Source organism: Triturus cristatus, chromosome 8, assembly GCF_964204655.1.
Source record: "Triturus cristatus chromosome 8, aTriCri1.1, whole genome shotgun sequence".
In the NCBI taxonomy this organism is placed as follows: domain Eukaryota; kingdom Metazoa; phylum Chordata; class Amphibia; order Caudata; family Salamandridae; genus Triturus; species Triturus cristatus.
Window position 1 is genome coordinate 630817433 of NC_140591.1, and position 20080 is coordinate 630837512.

The window sequence follows — 20080 nt, forward strand, 5'->3', positions numbered from 1 at the left end:
GGCATTTTCAAACACACAATTTAAAAACCATCTTTACTAAAAGATGTGTTATCAAAATCTGAGTTCAGAGAGCATAAACATTATTTCTCTATCTTCTCCCATAGAGAAAGTATCTGCCATTCTATCCATTCAGGCACAGGGTCAGATTGATTTGCATATGGCCATGTCTGAACTGGGGTGGCAGAGTGGGCTAAAGAACGGTGATGGATCAAACCCAGATCTGTTGACTGGGTGTGAGTGTTTGATTGGTTCTGATGCTCTGTCCATCACCACCCCCCTTTTGTACCGCTTTGTTCGCCATAAGTTGGCAGGGTATGCTCAGACGTGAGTCCCTTGCTCACTTTGCCACTGGATTCAAGCAAGCCTGGCTGAAGACGGCTGAAATGCCAGAAACCGGTCCTAGGAAGCTTGTTTCCGGTCCAGGGAAGGCATGGCTTGGCAGTTCGGGCTGGACTGTTCCCATGAGGCACAGGGTCAGACTGATTTGCATATGGCCATGTCTGAACTGGGGTGGCAGAGTGGGCTAAAGAACGGTGATGGATCAAACCCAGATCTGTTGACTGGGTGTGAGTGTTTGATTGGTTCTGATGCTCTGTCCATCACCACCCCCCTTTTGTACCGCTTTGTTTGCCATAAGTTGGCAGGGTATGCTCAGACGTGAGTCCCTTGCTCACTTTGCCACTGGATTCAAGCAAGCCTGGCTGAAGACGGCTGAAATGCCAGAAACCGGTCCTAGGAAGCTTGTTTCCGGTCCAGGGAAGGCATGGCTTGGCAGTTCGGGCTGGACTGTTCCCATGAGGCACAGGGTCAGACTGATTTGCATATGGCCATGTCTGAACTGGGGTGGCAGAGTGGGCTAAAGAACGGTGATGGATCAAACCCAGATCTGTTGACTGGGTGTGAGTGTTTGATTGGTTCTGATGCTCTGTCCATCACCACCCCCCTTTTGTACCGCTTTGTTCGCCATAAGTTTGCAGAGTATGCTCAGACGTGAGTCCCTTGCTCACTTTGCCACTGGATTCAAGCAAGCCTGGCTGAAGACGGCTGAAATGCCAGAAACCGGTCCTAGGAAGCTTGTTTCCGGTCCAGGGAAGGCATGGCTTGGCAGTTCGGGCTGGACTGTTCCCATGAGGCACAGGGTCAGACTGATTTGCATATGGCCATGTCTGAACTGGGGTGGCAGAGTGGGCTAAAGAACGGTGATGGATCAAACCCAGATCTGTTGACTGGGTGTGAGTGTTTGATTGGTTCTGATGCTCTGTCCATCACCACCCCCCTTTTGTACCGCTTTGTTCGCCATAAGTTGGCAGGGTATGCTCAGACGTGAGTCCCTTGCTCACTTTGCCACTGGATTCAAGCAAGCCTGGCTGAAGATGGCTGAAATGCCAGAAACCGGTCCTAGGAAGCTTGTTTCCGGTCCAGGGAAGGCATGGCTTGGCAGTTCGGGCTGGACTGTTCCCATGAGGCACAGGGTCAGACTGATTTGCATATGGCCATGTCTGAACTGGGGTGGCAGAGTGGGCTAAAGAACGGTGATGGATCAAACCCAGATCTGTTGACTGGGTGTGAGTGTTTGATTGGTTCTGATGCTCTGTCCATCACCACCCCCCTTTTGTACCGCTTTGTTTGCCATAAGTTGGCAGGGTATGCTCAGACGTGAGTCCCTTGCTCACTTTGCCACTGGATTCAAGCAAGCCTGGCTGAAGACGGCTGAAATGCCAGAAACCGGTCCTAGGAAGCTTGTTTCCGGTCCAGGGAAGGCATGGCTTGGCAGTTCGGGCTGGACTGTTCCCATGAGGCACAGGGTCAGACTGATTTGCATATGGCCATGTCTGAACTGGGGTGGCAGAGTGGGCTAAAGAACGGTGATGGATCAAACCCAGATCTGTTGACTGGGTGGGAGTGTTTGATTGGTTCTGATGCTCTGTCCATCACCACCCCCCTTTTGTACCGCTTTGTTCGCCATAAGTTGGCAGGGTATGCTCAGACGTGAGTCCCTTGCTCACTTTGCCACTGGATTCAAGCAAGCCTGGCTGAAGACGGCTGAAATGCCAGAAACCGGTCCTAGGAAGCTTGTTTCCGGTCCAGGGAAGGCATGGCTTGGCAGTTCGGGCTGGACTGTTCCCATGAGGCACAGGGTCAGACTGATTTGCATATGGCCATGTCTGAACTGGGGTGGCAGAGTGGGCTAAAGAACGGTGATGGATCAAACCCAGATCTGTTGACTGGGTGTGAGTGTTTGATTGGTTCTGATGCTCTGTCCATCACCACCCCCCTTTTGTACCATTCTATCCTAAAGGGCAGATAGGCTTTCAGTAGTGAAAAACGAAATTGGCAGTATTTCACCATCAGGCATGTCACACATACCAGTACATGTCCTACCTTTCATATACACTGCACCCTGCCCATGGGGGTACCTTGGCCCAACTACATGGGCGCCTTCCATGTAAGAAAAGGGAAGGTTAGGGCCTGGCAAGTAGGTGCACTTGTCAGTGCGACATGGCAGTTTAAAACTACATGCTAACACTGCAGTGGCAGGTCTGACATACCTTTTCAGGGCTACTCAGGTGGGTGGCACAACCAATGCTGCAGGCCTACCAGTAGCAATTGAATTACATGCCCTGGCACACTCAGTGCACTTTACTAGGGAGTTAGCAGTAAATCAATTATGTCAATCAGGGAGAACCAATTGTAATAATAATTGCACACAGGGAGCACTTACACTTTGACACTGATCAGCAGTGGCAAAGTGCCAAAAGCATTTAAGTCAGCAAAAACAAAATTCAGCGCAGCATCAAAAATACAAAAGGTAGAGGCAAAAAGCCTGGAGAAATCATGCCAACAATGCCAAGTCTAACAATGGCCAATCAGTTGATAAACGCCTCTAAGTTCAGGTACACTCCTTCCTAATCAACTCAGATACCACCTAAGAGTAACTGGCCAAGAAGAGATGGGAAGTGACACTTGTGAGAAGTTGGCCTGATGTATGATGTCACTAGTTCTAGTGTACACCTTATATCAGTCCAAACAACCCTTATGGTGATTGGTTGTAAAGTCAACCTTATAGACCAGCTATCCTAGTGGTAGCATGGACAAGAGCAGTCTTAGGCTAAACTCTGAATGGCATGTGAAGCCAGCTGTGATACCATATATAATCCCTTGAATACCAAATGAAAGGACACCACAACAGATATATATATATAAAATAAAGTGTATTTATTCTAGTCAAACCCTCAGCACTCTATATGAGATTAGAGGTAAGTACAGCACAGTCTTATTTAAGCATACATTAAGTCACACAGGTAAGTAATACAGTTAGGCCCTAGGGGCCACGCAAACCATATACTAAGTAAGTGGTATAAGGACCACTATCACGGAAATAGGATAGGCCTAGGCCTAGGGAATCGCTGGGGCTACACTACACTAGCAACAGTTAGGAAGTGGGAGGCCCACGGGATTCAGGTGCAGAGTGGAAACACTCACGCGTAATGCGCAAAAGTCGATAGAAATAGTAGTTGTTAGCAATTAACAGTTTAAGGACACTTCTGAAGCAGCTAGAGAGTCGAGACTCGGAAACTAGACCCTAGGATAGTCACTACCCTTGTGAGCACCGAAGTACCCAAGTTACCTAGCCCACGGACTGCGGGTGCATAGGTGTGAACTTGCGTCGGGTTTCGTCGTGGACTTCTATGGATGCCTGAAGGAAAGTTGCTGACAGGCAGTCAGTGAAGAGTGTCCGGTGGATCCCAAGGCTGGGATCAAGAAGAGAGGAGACCTGCAAGCAGAAGGGACAGAGTCAAGGTCACTAGCCAGTGACCACGTGGAACCAGGAAGGAACCAGGCGATGTCGTGAAGATTGCAGGTGAAGGTGAAGCTTGTCGCTGCAGCCACGAGGACCCGGGAACGTCGAGGACGACCAGGACCAGGAGGCGAGCTGTCCCACAAAGGCTCTTGCTGTCGGCGGCGTCGAAGTTGGACTAGGACTCACCAAGCCTTGCCAAGCGGAACCCACGAAGAACGGAGGAATTGCTTCTGGTGCAGACCAGGAAGGTCTGGGGTGCTTCTCTTTTGCAAGGAAGCGGGAGCCAGTCTGGAGGAGCCAAACCAGCAGTGAAGATTTCTGTATGCGTCGTCACAAAGGCCACTAGCCAACGGGCAAGCAACCGGACAGGCGCAGCAAGCAGGAAAATGCAGAAGGGCCCCACTCAGGACTCGTGGAGTGTGGGGGGCTGATCTTCGGTGCAGATGGTGCTTGGGGTTGGGGCTTCTCAATCCCCGGTGCACAACTTCGAGGGTACCTCAGAAGCTGCGCTGGAAGATACTCGCCACTTTTCCCAGGTAGCCGGTCCCACGTCTCTCGTCGCCTCCACGGATCTCAGCTCAGCTGTGGATGTGGATCAGGATCGGAGAAGTCTGGAAGTCAAGGCTCTGGTCGGGCTCTGCAGTTGGTCCCTCGTAGAACTTCAGCAAAGCAAAGGGTAGTCTCTTGATGGTGCCTGTTTGCACAGGGTAGCCACTCCTTGGCCACAAGGGAGATTCTTCAGTCTTCTTCTTTCGTTGAATGTCAAAGGTCCAGAGTTTCTGTTCAAGTTGCAGGTTCAGGATAATCTAATCTCCTGGGGCCCAGCTACCACACTTATCCAAATCTGGGGGGCTGGGTTACCTGCTAGGTCACGCCTTATGGGTGGGACCTGGGAGGGGGGTGGTTACACCCCCTTCCCTTTGTCCAGTTTCGCGCCAGGACTGGGGCTGGAGTGCCCCAGCACCGGTTTGAACTGGACTATGCATGGGACACCTTGTGTGCCCCAGGCATGTCTCATTCCTTTCAGCCCTCCCTGCGCCAATACACTAAAGTCTGTCTGGGGAGGTGCTAGCACCTCCCCAAGCAGGAAACCTATTGTCCAAGCCTCTCTTGCCGGGATCGCTCCCAGCAGCAGGAGGTCAGACTCGTGTCGGTGGCAGCAGCATCCATTTTGTGATGCTGAGGCTTTGGTTAGAGTTAAACAGCAAAGTAGGATTTTAACATGTCTCTCCCTCTAGAAGGGAGGAATAATATCCTCATCACCAGAAATGGTATGGGGGTATTATTCCAAAGTGTTAGACACCTTACACGACATGTTTTGATAAAGCCAAACCATAGTTACCATAACCGTTTAAGATTATAAGGCACTTTAAGAGTATATGGTAGGCTATATCATAGAACAGCTATAAGGACATGGTTCCGAAAGCTGCATACAGGCTCAGCTCATGCTAGAGCACCATCTCACATGTTACCAAGCACTCTGCCTCCAGGATTGTTAAGGCCTGCCATAGGAGTGGCTGATAGGTACACATGTGTCTATATATAAGGTAGATATAGATATACTATATCTAAGCAAGGGGTGATTACACGACCTTGCCCCAGCTGAGTGATCAGCCAGTTGTGTCTGATTGGAAGGCCAGACCAGGGGTGGCATAATACATGCTGCAGCCCCTGGGAGGCCTAGGGTATACCTATGCCCTGGGTACCTAGAGTACACTGTACAGGGTCCAATAAGGTGATCCTTACCAATTGGTTATGTACCTAGGGTACATGGAGTCCATTTTAAAGAGAGAGCAGACAGCCTGAGACCCTGAATGGCAGGATCTCAGGCCAACTAAGTCGAAAAACCAGCTAGACACTAGGCAAAAAGTTGGGGGTAACCATAGTCAGATATCCACCTTCCTACAGTACTAGAATGGCCCTTTATGACTGCAGATTGGACAGCCATCCTCCTGAGAGTCTGGTCCTCCTCCACTAGCGCAGTGCCAAAGAGACATGGTATTACAACCCTAGAGATCATTGAAATGGAAATGGGGTATCTCTGACCTCTGCTGGTGGCACTGTGTCTAGGTGAGCACACTGACCCACTTCCTCAGGAGATGCATCTAGCTTAAAAGATTCTGGGAGGCAGCCCATAAATATGTTAATGTAATTTTCGACACAGGCATTCCTGAACTTCTGATATATGTCTTGCTAGGCCTTCTTAAGGCCCTCTTATAACCTATACACTCACCCAGGGGTAAGGCCATAACAACAGCTTTGTGTGCTGCCAAAAAAGCTACACTGTGAAATGGGTAACTGACTCCACCCTGGAGCATAGAGACTGGCTCAGCAGGCTGTGGGATGTTATTGAAATGGGGAAATTGACTGCTTCCATGGATGGGAAACTAACTTTCTTTGATAAAATGTGGTCATCGTACCTCCGTTTTCCCACACAGCACTTCCAGGAACTCACATGCCCACAATACCTCCAGGTCCTCTGACTGCTCCATAATGACAATCAAGGGACCACCCCCCGATTGAAGAGAACTGGTGCTGTCACCTGACCAACACTATACCAGCGAGAACTCTGAGAGCACCAGTACTGTAACCACTTCTTCACAACTCATTCCCTGCCCTGCCACCCCTATGGTTTACCCCCTTCCCCTCCTCCCAAAACCCCTCATATCCTTCACCTAATTCTCCTGTTAGCCTCACCAGCCAATCGTTGTAGTTGAGTGATTCAATTGATGCTGTTAGCTTTTTTCTTTTCTTTTTTTTAAGAAATCAATAAAACAGATTTGAACCATAAAAATAAATCTTAACAGATTGCATGCACACAGAATGCAGGTGCCATTTTTGGGAAATTTGATTTTTATTGGATATTTATGGCATATGCATGCCATTATGTGTAAGTACAAAAAGAACAATTGAGGGACAGAATGCAGAAAAATGTCATACATTCACCCCAGTACAGAGATCTGGGCATAAATCCATCTTTTTTTGCTCAGCATGCCATTCTAGTTTGGACCCAGCCGTATGCAAGTCAGTCTTGACCCTGCACCCAATGGGAACAGTCCAGCCCAAAATGCCAGGCCAGGTCCTCCCTAGACTGGAAACAAGCATCCTAGGACTGGTTTTGGGGTTTAACTCCTCATCAGCCAGGATAGCTTGACTCCAGTGGCATGGAGAGCATGGGACCCACGTCTCGGCATACCTGTTCCACTCGTGGTGATAAATGCAAAAAGAACAATTAATGAACAGAATGCAGAACAATGTCATACATTCACCCCAGTACAGAGATCTGGGCCTAAATCCATCATTTGTTTGCTCACCATGCCATTCTAGTTTGGACCCAGCCATATGCAAATCAGTCTTGACCCTGCACCCAACAAGTGCAGTCCAGCCCGAACTGCCAGGCCAGGTCCTCCCTGGACTGGAAACAAGCATCTTAAGACCGGTGTCTGGGTTTCACCCATCATCAGCCAGGATAGCTTGACTCTAGTGGCATGGAGAGCACGGGACTCACGTCTGGGCATGCCCGTCCCACTCGGGGTGACAAATGCACAAAGAACAATTGATGGACAGAATACAGAACACCATCATACATTGACCCCAGGACAGAGATCTGGACCTCTGGACCTAAACCCAGCCATAAGCAAATCAATGTCGACCCTGCACCCAATGGGAACAGTCCAGCAACGCCTGCCAGGCCAGGCCCTCCCTGGACTGGAAACAAGCATCCATAAATTGTGTGTCTTTTATTATGTGTAAGTAAGCATACCCTGTATCCATGAAAGTCATCTTACCCTGGATTTCCGCTCCCATGTAGACATAATTTTAACATTTGACATTTTCCAGGTAAGAAAATGTGCTGACATTGATCAAAGCCTACCACTCTGATACCCATGGGTGCCTAATCTTCAGAAGTATCTAGGGTTGGTTGATTTCCTTGGCTGCATGCCATATACAGGCACAAATACTACAGAGATCTCCTTTCAAAAAATGAATGTAAATTCATGCAATAGTTTTGATGTTTTTTGTGTGCGTTTCTGGGCCTTTCCAATTCCAAGAGATTGTCCCAAGCTCACAAGTAAGCATTGCTTTTATCAGGAGAAATGGCAGTATGGTGAGTTGTAGTACATTTGTGGTTTGCAGCAGATTTTAGATTTTGTCTTCACAGGTATGATGACATTCAGTGACATCACTCAAAGCTTGATACTGAGGCTTTCTGGATAAGAAAAGTAATGGGATCCACACTAGCCTAATCACCCTAGAATCTATTTAGTGGCTATTTAAAAAAAGCCACACAAAAGGAGATGGGAGGAATGCTTTCAATAAGTAACAACTGGAAGTTACTCAAGGTAGCATCTGAACCCTTTGTTCTTTTTCCCAAAATGCCACCTCAGTTTTTCCCCACCCATATGCAAATCAGTCTTGATTCTGCTGCAATATGTACAGTCCAGCCTGAAACTGCCTGGTCAGCTCCTCACTGAACCAGAATACAAGAACAACTCAAAACCAGTTTCTTCCTGATTGGGGCTCTAAAGTCGTGGGTAGCTTGGTTCAGTCACACAGTGAGCTCGGGACCCACACCTTGGTATACAGTTGGCCACTTAAGACGTTACATCAAGTACACAAAAGATAATAGAATACATGATTACAATAAGTCTAACCACTAACAATCACTCGTGGTTGGAAAAGGGCAAAAGAACAATGGGTTGAAATACTACCCTGAGTGATTGTTAGTGCTTAAACAGCTTGCAAGCATTTCTCCCTCCACCTCTTGTGTGTTTTATTTTCCAAACATGCCTAGAGATGGAAGGTTTTCTTGGATGCTCCCCAATGCCTACCTGAAAATCAGGAACTATGGGTGGTAAAATGTCTTTTGTTAAATACTCATACAAGACTTTCCCTCACAAAAAAAATAGGAAATTCTCTGGCTTCACACAAAGTATTCAGTTTGCAGGGTATTCAGAGTAAGAAAGAGTTGTGGTATCCCTACAAACTACACCACACTGCACTGACTCTGGTGTCTAATTTGGAGAAATGTCTGGGATCAGGAGGTAACCATGGGTGCTGGCTGAATCCAGAGTTAAATATAGTTCCATACACATTATTAGAATTGAAGTAATACTGGATGATATGACTTTAGCCATCCCTTTAGCTTCAGATTTTTTTCTGAAATGTAATGAAATTCTGTATTTTGAAGCATAGTTTGAAATTTTCATGGCGGTCTGAAAAAGAAATGTAGTGAATTCTGGACAAGTCCCACCACCCTGGACTCTCCTTGTATCTTATTTTTCAGGAATTATTTATTTGGTTATATTTCCCTTGATGCCAGCTGAACACAGGACCTAATTGAGCAGTCACCCATATCTCAAAAGAATGCCTTTTGCAAGGGGCAATTAAAGCTCTTCTTTTCGACCTTTCCTGTCCTAGTCAGTAGACGCACTCATATCCACGGTATGCCATTTTTATCCTTGTACTCATGCCAGATCACTCTGTGACAGTTCTCTTGTCCAGCCTGCCTGCAGACCAGTACCTTTGGCTGCCTGTCTACCTGCTGCCCTCTTTTTGTGCATCCTGTTCTTGTTTCTTGCTCTGTTTTTCTATTTCTGTTTGTTTTTCTGCCCTTTGCTTTGTCCATTTCTACTCTTTTTCTGCCCTCTGTTTTGCCTTTTTCTGCTCGGTTTTTTGCCCTCTGTTTATGGACGTCATTTGGTAGTAGTCAAGGGTCCTACTTCCAAACCTTTGCCTCATCTGTGGCTAGGAGACACAAAGGAAGTGCCAAGAGTAGCAGAGAGCAAGTTAGAGGTCACAGCTGCAACCCCTGACTATCCCCAAATGACGTCCATGTATCTGGTTTCCCTTTTCTGCCCTCCATTTTGCCTTTTCTGCTAGTTTTTCTGTCATCTGTTTTGCCTTTTTCTGCTAATTTTTCTGCCCTCTGTTTGACCTTCCTCCGCTCATTTCTTCCCACTTCACGCAGTTTCTTCAAGACCTGGCTTTATGACCGAGACCTTGCACCCCAGTGCCCATATACCCCAAGGGGTGACAGTGCCATGCTCTACAAATGCTGATTGATTGATTGATCCTGACAAGTGCAATAATTTATTTTGTGGTAGGACTTGAGGTATTTCCAAAAATATATTGAAGTTTCCAAAAGAGAAATGTAAGGAAAGTTTGTTTTTTGAAGCATAGTCTGATATTTAAATGCCACTATGCTTAAGGAAAATTGGAAACGGCAAGGAACACCACCCTGGACTGCCACAGAACTCTAGCTTTCAAAAGTCTTAAGATTTGTCAAGTTTTTTTGGGTGCCAGTTGACCCTTACGTTCCAATAAATCAGTGAACTACCATCACAAAAGTTATCTTATCCAAACATCCTCAAGCTGCACAATTGGTGTAATCTAAAACATATCTTCTATCTAGAAACATACATTTTCTCTAACCTAAGTAATAGCACTGATGTTCAAGCATTATTATCAGTCTCACTTAAAGGATAGCATGGCCTCTAATTTTTAAATCAGCTTAACTTTTAGTTTTCACTCTCTGCCTCTTCCAGCATGATTCTCAGTTGTAATGTATGAGTGACAGTCTAATTGTAAGATATCATATTTTATAACTGAGAAATGTCTGGAAAGGAGGAATAGTGATAAATCAGAGCAAGAGGAAGGTGACAAAAAAAAGAAATGCTATGATGCATTTTGAAAAATGATAAGTCAAATAAATTGACGTACATTTTTTTCCTGTCCTTTTAGCAAATTGTGAGAGAAACTGTGCTGAAAAATACCTTGCTGGGTCACAGTACTTTCAACGTTTTCATGGAAGGGATGCAGTGTCAACACCCCAAGGAAAGATTCTTGCCATTGTATGTTAATTTAACACAATGTTTTAAAATGTCCTGGTGGTAATACCCTCTATTACACTCTAGAGCCACTTACACTTGCCCACCTGCTCTGTGCAATGTGGGGTGGGTATGTATGCCAGGCACCATCAAACAGAAATTACATTTTAAGTGAATTTCACAGGTGCTAAAGAGAGCTTGAGAACCTCCAGGTCTTCAATTGTGTTTGTAAAGCTTCTTGGTGCTCAAGGGAATGGGACAGGAAAAGCATCTACCTTCACATCTACCTTCACAGTTAACTTGCAAAGTATTAGAAATTACATATAATGAACAAAGCTGTATGCAGAGATTGCAGAAAACAATAGGCATCCACAGTATGTCTGCAAGAACACTGGTCTGGTGGATTACTGACTGTCATCAATATTTCAGTTTTTTGCACCAAGTGTCAATGGAAATTCTGGCAAGGAAAATATAGATGAGGTTCTGATGAGGTACCAACTGCGTTCTGAAATATTTGAAGATGAGAACTATTATACTTGGGCATAGTCTGGTACACAGGCTGTTTTTAAATCGAAATTATTTCTCACCTTCATCTTTGTTCATTCAGTGTGACAATGTGAGAAGATATTGTGGAACGTCTGAAGGGAGATGAAGCAAGTGGGAAAGAGTTAAAAAATCTGAAGTTTGAGGGTCAAGGTCTTATCAAGGAAAATATAAATATTAGATAAGGCTTCTGGCAGTATATGGGAGACATTGATGGTGGATGGCCACAAGGTAGCCAACAAAGAAGCTTTTACTCTGATAAACAGTTTAGTAGTGCATCAGGGGCCACATTATACATTGTGCCGTGGGGGCACAAGGGGTATGTGCCTCTGCTATGTGCACCGCATGGGGCACAATGGTATTACAGAACTGGACGCAGATGCTTGTGCTGCCCCTTCTTTGATAATAATAGCGCTGTCATGCATGTAGCACCAGTGCTAGCATGAGAGGGAGTTGCCTCATTTGCATGGGGGCATTGCCACATACAAATGAGAGAATTGCCATGCCTCTGTGCCTGTGCCATATTATAGATGCATGCAAAAAGAACAATTGATGGACAGAATGTTGAACAATGTCAAACATTCGCCCCAGTACAGAGATCTGGACCTAAATCCATAGTTTTTGTTGTTGCCATTCCATGTTTAAACCGAGCTGTATGCAAATCAGTCTTGATCCTGCTCCCCATGGGAACAGTCCATCCCAAACTGCCAGGCCAGGTCCTCCCTGGAAATGAAACAAGCATCATGCTACCAGTTTTGAGGTATCACCCCTCATCAGCCAGGCTAGCTTGTCTCAAGTGGCATGGAGAACACAGGATCCACATCAGGACATACCCGTCCACTCAGGGTGACAAATGCAAAAAGAACAATTGATGAACAGAATGTCGAACAATGCCAAATACAGAGAACTGGGCCTAAATTCATCAATCTTTTGGTCCCCATGCCATTCCAGTTTAAACCCAGCCATATGCAAATCAGTCTTGACCCTGCTCCTCATGGGAACAGTCCAGTGCAAACTGCCAGGCCAGATCCCACTTGGACCAGAAACAAATATCCTGGGACAGGTTTTGGGGTTTCAACCCTCATCAACCAGGCTTGCTTGTCTCCAGTAGCATGGAGAGCAAGGGACCCACGTCTGGGCAGTCCCATCCAACTCCAGTGTCAAATGCAAAAAGAGCAATTGATGGACAGACTGTTGTACAATGTGAAACATTCACCCCATTACAGAGAACGGGCCTATATCCATCTTTTTTTGTTTCCCATGCCATTCCTCTTCAAACCCAGCCATATACAAATCAGTCTTGACTCTGCCTCCCATGGGAACAGTTTAGCCCGAACTGCCAGGCCAGGTCATCCCTGGAACAGAAACAAGCATCCTGGGACCCGTTTCAGGGTTTCTGGATGGCAATCAAGCGTAAGTCAATTTTTTCAGTCAAATAGAAGGGGTGAAGGCAATATGTTTGGTAGTATCCCTGAAAAGAGGGCCAAGTCCAACGGTTTGGCAATTTTGAGTTTCAACAAATGGTACCACATTTCTTTGCTCTAGAGAAAAGACATGTTTGAAAAAAGTGACAGTGGCAGATAATGCTAATTTGGGATTGTGTGTCATCCGCAAACCAATGGAAAATCCACTCACAGAGCAAGCTGTAGTCCCATGTGGGACAACATATGATGATGATGATCACTTGGGGTGTTTGTTGAGGATTTACCTATTACTATTGATGTATTTGTATCGATCTTCCTTGGAAGATGTAGGTATATTACACTTGTTTTATGACACAAATTCATTATATATGTTTCCCAACTTCACTTATCTGATCAAATAATTTTGCTAATTGAAAAATAGCGCTATGAATACAAATTGTATTACATTTTTGTAAAGCAGTTATTATCCAATAAAATAATGACTTGTCATCACCGTGTACCATAACAGTTTCCCCTAATTTTGTAAATTTCTAAAAAGTACAGTGGTCACCAATGTCACTAAGATTAAATGCCTAATTACTTTAAAAAAAAAATCTTACCTGCAGTACACCAAAAAATTATCTTTACACCATACTAATAATCTTGTTAAATTGTATGTAAATCCATTCAGCTAGTTTTGGGCCTCTTCAAATACAAAAGTCCATGGAAAATGCATTGATGAAAAAATGTGTTTTTGGACCCCACTTTTATCTTTCCACCCCCTTAATGATTCACTGCAAAAATCTAGATCATCACAAAATGTAGAAAATGATATAGGTCTGGAAATATTTGTAGTGATTCATCAAATGAGTAAAAAGTTATTAGGGATCAAAAATATCTGAGGAATTCCTATCTCTGAGAATGCTATCTGTAACTACAGAGTAGCCATCACATTTAGGTGCCGATCACGATCCGGTAAAAACCGGGTACGAACCGTCGGACGGAGCATAATCTCCGTCCGACGCGTACCCGGCCGTCAATTTACACAAACAAGGAATTACGATTCGCACGGGTACACCATCACCGTACGATTCGTAAAAAAGCCCGACCGAACAAAAAAACCCTACCAATGCCATCCGGGAAAGCGCCGACCTGACGTCGGGACGCACGCAGCCAGCCATTCACGACCCAGGAATTACGATTCGCCCCGACGTCATCCCGCACGGTGAATATTTTCCGGCACCCAAAAACTGCCGGGAAATCAGGACGACGCGAACAAGGACCACCAGTACGCGACGGACAGACAGGACGACGCGAACAAGGAGGACCAGTACGCGACGGACACACAGGACGACGCGACCAAGGAGGACCCGTACGCGACAGGACGACGCGATCAAGGAGGACCCGTACGCGACAGGATGACGCGATCAAGGAGTACCAGTACGCGACGGACAGACATGGACCCGAACCTACGAGTCATCCCTGCCCTCATAGCAGTCCACCTCCTCTACAGGTTACGACGCAGACGCCGCAGAAGGTCAGAACAACTAAGGGAGGGGGGAAAGTGGGGTGGGGTGGGGGTGGCAGGACCAGGGCAGGCCACAAAACAACCACATAAGTCACACACCACACATGGCCTGGACATACCTGACTCCCATGCCCTGGTCACCACGAGGGGGTGGGGGCGTGTCCTGATAAGCCAGCGACCGCCACAACGGAAGTCCGTCACCACGCGAACCGGCAACACAACCAGACAGGTACGTCCCGTACCCACGCCTGAAGAGCGTGGGTACGAGTCGTACCACGCCCACACACACGTCACCCCAACAATGGCGGGACGGATCGTACCCACGTGGCAAAGGCCTGGGTACGGCCCGCACAAGCATCACATAGCGTGGGGACGGATATGTACGGACCCTACCCCCACCCCGTATGCAAGGAGCGTACCCCCCACCCCAACAGTGTAAGTACGACCCGTACCCCCACCCGCGTATGCATGGAGCGTACCCCCATGCCAACAGTGTAAGTACGACCCGTACCCCCACCCGCGTATGCATGGAGCGTACCCCCACCCCAACAGTGTAAGTACGATCCGTACCCTCACCCGCGTATGCAAGGAGCGTACCCCCCACCCCAACAGTGTAAGTACGACCCGTACCCCCACCCGCGTATGCATGGAGCGTACCCCCCATGCCAACAGTGTAAGTACGACCCGTACCCCCACCCGCGTATGCATGGAGCGTACCCCCACCCCAACAGTGTAAGTACGATCCGTACCCTCACCTGCATATGCAAGGAGCGTACCCCACACCCCAACAGTGTAAGTACGACCCGTACCCTCACCCGCGTATGCAAGGAGCGTACACCCCACCCCAACAGTGTAAGTACGGCCCGTACCCCCACCTGCGTATGCATGGAGCGTACCCCCCATGCCAACAGTGTAAGTACGACTCGAACCCTCACCCGCGGACGTACGGACCGTACCCCCCATGCCAACAGTGTAAGTACGACCCGTACCCCCACCCGCATATGCATGGAGCGTACCCCCCATGCCAACAGTGTAAGTACGACTCGAACCCTCACCCGCGGACGTACGGACCGTACCCCCACCCCCACCAGTGTAAGTACGACTCCTACCCCCACCCGCGGACTCACGGACCGTACCCCCACCCCAACAGTGTAAGTACGACCCGTACCCCCACCCGCGTATGCATGGAGCGTACCCCCCATGCCAACAGTGTAAGTACGACCCGTACCCCCACCCGCGTATGCATGGAGCGTACCCCCCATGCCAACAGTGTAAGTACGACTCGAACCCTCACCCGCGGACGTACGGACCGTACCCCCACCCCCACCAGTGTAAGTACGACTCCTACCCCCACCCGCGGACTCACGGACCGTACCCCCACCCCAACAGTGTAAGTACGACCCGTACCCCCACCCGCGTATGCATGGAGCGTACCCCCCATGCCAACAGTGTAAGTACGACCCGTACCCCCACCCGCGTATGCATGGAGCGTACCCCCACCCCAACAGTGTAAGTACGATCCGTACCCTCACCCGCGTATGCAAGGAGCGTACCCCACACCCCAACAGTGTAAGTACGACCCGTACCCCCACCCGCGTATGCATGGAGCGTACCCCCCATGCCAACAGTGTAAGTACGACTCGAACCCTCACCCGCAGACGTACGGACCGTACCCCCACCCCCACCAGTGTAAGTATGACTCCTACCCCCACCCGCGGACTCACGGACCGTACCCCCACCCCAACAGTGTAAGTACGACCCGTACCCCCACCCGCGTATGCATGGAGCGTACCCCCCATGCCAACAGTGTAAGTACGACCCGTACCCCCACCCGCGTATGCATGGAGCGTACCCCCACCCCAACAGTGTAAGTACGATCCGTACCCTCACCCGCATATGCAAGGAGCGTACCCCACACCCCAACAGTGTAAGTACGACCCGTACCCTCACCCGCGTATGCAAGGAGCGTACCCCCCACCCCAACAGTGTAAGTACGACCCGTACCCCCACCCGCGTATGCATGGAGCGTACCCCCCATGCCAACAGTGTAAGTACGACTCGAACCCTCACCCGCGGACGTATGGACCGTACCCCCACCCCCACCAGTGTCAGTACGACCCGTACCCCCACCCGCGTATGCAAGGAGCGTACCCCCCACCCCAACAGTGTAAGTACGACTCGAACCCTCACCTCCAATGCATGAAGCGTACCCCCACCGTGTATGTTCCAAGCGTACATATCCTGAAATAGGAGGTGTGTGTGCAGAGTCCACCCAGCAGTGCCCTGAGACAGGAGGGGTGGGTGTGGAGTCCTCCCAGCAGTGCTCTGAGACAGGAGGGGTGGGTGCCTATCACTAACAGCAGTGCCCTGAGCCAGGAGGGGTGGGTGTGGAGTCCTCCCAGCAGTGCCCTGAGACAGGAGGGGTGGGTGCCTATCACTCCCAGCAGTGCCCTGAGACAGGAGGGGTGGGTGTGGAGTCCTCCCAGCAGTGCCCTGAGACAGGAGGGGTGGGTGTGGAGTCCTCCCAGCAGTGCCCTGAGACAGGAGGGGTGTGTGCCTATCACTCCCAGCAGTGCCCTGAGACAGGAGGGGTGTGTGCCCATCACTCCCAGCAGTGCCCTGAGACAGGAGGGGTGTGTGCCTATCACTCCCAGCAGTGCCCTGAGACAGGTGGGGTGGGTGTGGAGTCCTCCCAGCAGTGCTCTGAGACAGGAGGGGTGGGTGCCTATCACTAACAGCAGTGCCCTGAGCCAGGAGGGGTGGGTGTGGAGTCCTCCCAGCAGTGCCCTGAGACAGGAGGGGTGGGTGCCTATCACTCCCAGCAGTGCCCTGAGACAGGAGGGGTGTGTGCCTATCACTCCCAGCAGTGCCCTGAGACAGGAGGGGTGGGTGTGGAGTCCTCCCAGCAGTGCCCTGAGACAGGAGGGGTGGGTGTGGAGTCCTCCCAGCAGTGCCCTGAGACAGGAGGGGTGTAACACATGTGTGTGAGGCCAGAATTATCCACATGCATACTGCCTACAAGGGAACATGTCCCCATGAACTCATGTCAACAGACTCCACACACAAGTACAGTGATCACCAAGGATGCCACGATTGTTGCAGGTGGAGACATGGCCCTGCATGCATGGCCAAAGTAGAAGGGCTCCGTCACACACACAGCTCATGTAGACACAGCTCTGCGCTAAACATTGGGAACACCCTGCAGGGAAGAAAGCTGGGTACACAGAGGAAGGAATACACCCTGGGACAAGTGCACCATGCAGTAACTGCTTACATGAACAAAGAAAGTTAGCCAACACCTTGTGATGGCACACAGATCCCAGGGTCCCCCCAATGAGCAGCACAATACTACATATCCCACACACCCAAACCCTTAAACACCACCCAAAACCATGTAGCAGCCCCACCAACACCAATACCAGCATAGCATTAGTGTGATAATGAAAACAAAATTAAGCTTTATTCAGCATGAGCACAATGTCCGTGGATCGCAGGCAGTTCAATATTCACAAAGCCCATAGGGCAGTCAATGATTCCCAGCTGGATGGGGGACACAGTGGGATGGGTGTCCCCTACCTTGCCTGCACAGTCAAATGGCATCGTCTTCCACACTGGTGAGGGCATCAGGGGGGGGGGAAGCAACAGGCACCGCAGGGACATCAGGGCAAAGGGACGGCGTTGTGGGTGCAGGGATGGAGGACTCCACCACAGGGGGTGGGTCAGTGCCAAAGGCGGAGGCCAGGATGGCACTACACACCTTTGCAAGGTCCTCCAGGGAGTCCCCTGCACCCGAAGGGACCTCAGGCCCCAAGGAGGGGGGGGGGCAGAGGGATGGGTCGCAGCGCCACCGGGGGAGGGTGGAGACAGGGGGGGAGACTCAACCACCCTGACCGAGGACTTCCTTGACCGCTTGCGTGGTGGTGTAACTGTGGGGCTCAGGGACGGAGCGGCCATGAAGGAGTCCTTGGGGGAGATGTGGCCAGGAGAGCTGAGGGGAGGGGATTTGGAGGGAGTGGACTGGGTGGAATGCGGACTCCCACTATGGCTGCGTGTCACACGTTTGCCCCCCGACCCAGTGGGTGTGCCTACCTCACCCTGTGTGTGCGTGTCAGGAGGAGTGCGGTGGACCTTCCCTGCTGGTGTGGTGCCTGTGTCTGTTGATGTGGGTGCATGCCGACGTCTGGGTGTACGTGGGACAGGCATGGGAGTGGGAAGTGTGGATGGGGCAGGGGTAGGTGGGGGGAGGTCGCGCTGCAGGAGACCCACTGCTGCAGTCAGTGTGGAGTCTATGGACCTCAGCAAGTTGCGTTGGTCAGCCTGCGATGAATGAATGCCCTCCAAGAATGCCTCGATGTTGGTGAGGGTTTTGCCGTGGGCATGGAGGACATTAAGGATCGCAGCCTGACCAACCTGCAGTTGCCGCTGGATGTCCACAGACTCTGCATTGGCGGCAGCAGTGGAGACAGGGGCAGGGGGTGCGGTGCCTGGCATGAAGGAGACATGCTGTGACCGGGCACGCTGGGAAGGGACACGAGCAAGTGGGAGGCGGCTGATGGGAACTGAGGGGGCGGTGCGAGGTGTTGTTCCGCTGTCAGCTGCTGGTGCAGCCACCGCCCACTCGGAGACCTCCTCCTCGGACCTGTCAGCTTCGTATTCTGACGTGCCAGTCGACAGGTCCTCGGCCGCACTATCCTCCACCTCTGTCCCACTCGATGTGCCAGCCCCGATGTCACGGCTGGCACTGGTGCTCGGTCCCTCCGCCTTGCCTGTGTCCATGTCTCCCTCTGTGTCCCCCGACGATGCTGTGGGCACGGTGGAGAGACAGAAATTAATCAGACAGCTGTACACATCAGTCACATGAGTCCAATCTACATAGGTAACATTGCATAGCCTGAAAAGGAAGATCATTAACATCTACTAAACAAGGTACCGATGTAGGGCATGAAACACACAGTTGGTTGAACCACCATGCCACTGAAACACCATGGAGAGCATGAGACAATAGCTCAAGACAGGAAACGTAGTCTGACATAGCACCCAGGCCCTGGGGACAATCCAGCACTGCATCTGCACCACACAGCGTCGGTGAAAATACCGATGACCAGGGACCATATCCACGAACTTGAGACACATGCAGCATAGGTAATGCTGGAAACATGCCCAACATGACTCGGTCACTGCACCTTGCGTGTGTGTCCAGACAAACATCACACACTGCCCAGACCCAGCAAGTAGAAATCAGGATTTTACATATAGGCATTGCCCGCCCCAACCAACCCCTACACGAGGCAAATTGTTGAGACACAGGTGGCACCAACATCTCATAGTCTGGGTGATAAACACAGGGGCAGGCAAAATGCAAGATTGGACGCCAAACAGCCAAGGTGCACCTGTACAAATAATGAGGTACCAGTGCCCATCCTCAGATGAGTATAACAAGACACACAGGCACTGGCAACTGTGAGTATGAAGAAGTACAATCAGGTCAGGCTGCACAGTGGACACCTGTACAAAATAGCACGTCTATATACATGGTGCCAGGGGACAATGGCACAGAGCACAACCTATGCTGTAGACACTGAGAGTGTCCACGTTTATGATGACACACACCACTGAGGAAAAGGTGCTCCAGGGGACAGTAGTGGGCACGCAACTACATGCTACTGAATGGTAATGACTGCAACACACGCCACCATCCCTGCACTATGCGTATCGCACACTCATGCACATCATGTCACAGGCCACTACATAGGACATGCGCGCTGTAAGGCATGACACATGAGAGACCAACTCCCATGTCTGGAGTCAGCATCAGTGCCAACTGACATGGAACCCACATGCAGTGAACTTGACAGGGCACAGCCAAGGTCCAAAAAGCTGGTACACACCACCCCCACACATGATGCTACAGGCGTTGTTCTCGTGGACAAAGCACCAGCCTACATTACCTTGTGAAGGAGTGACCACACACAGA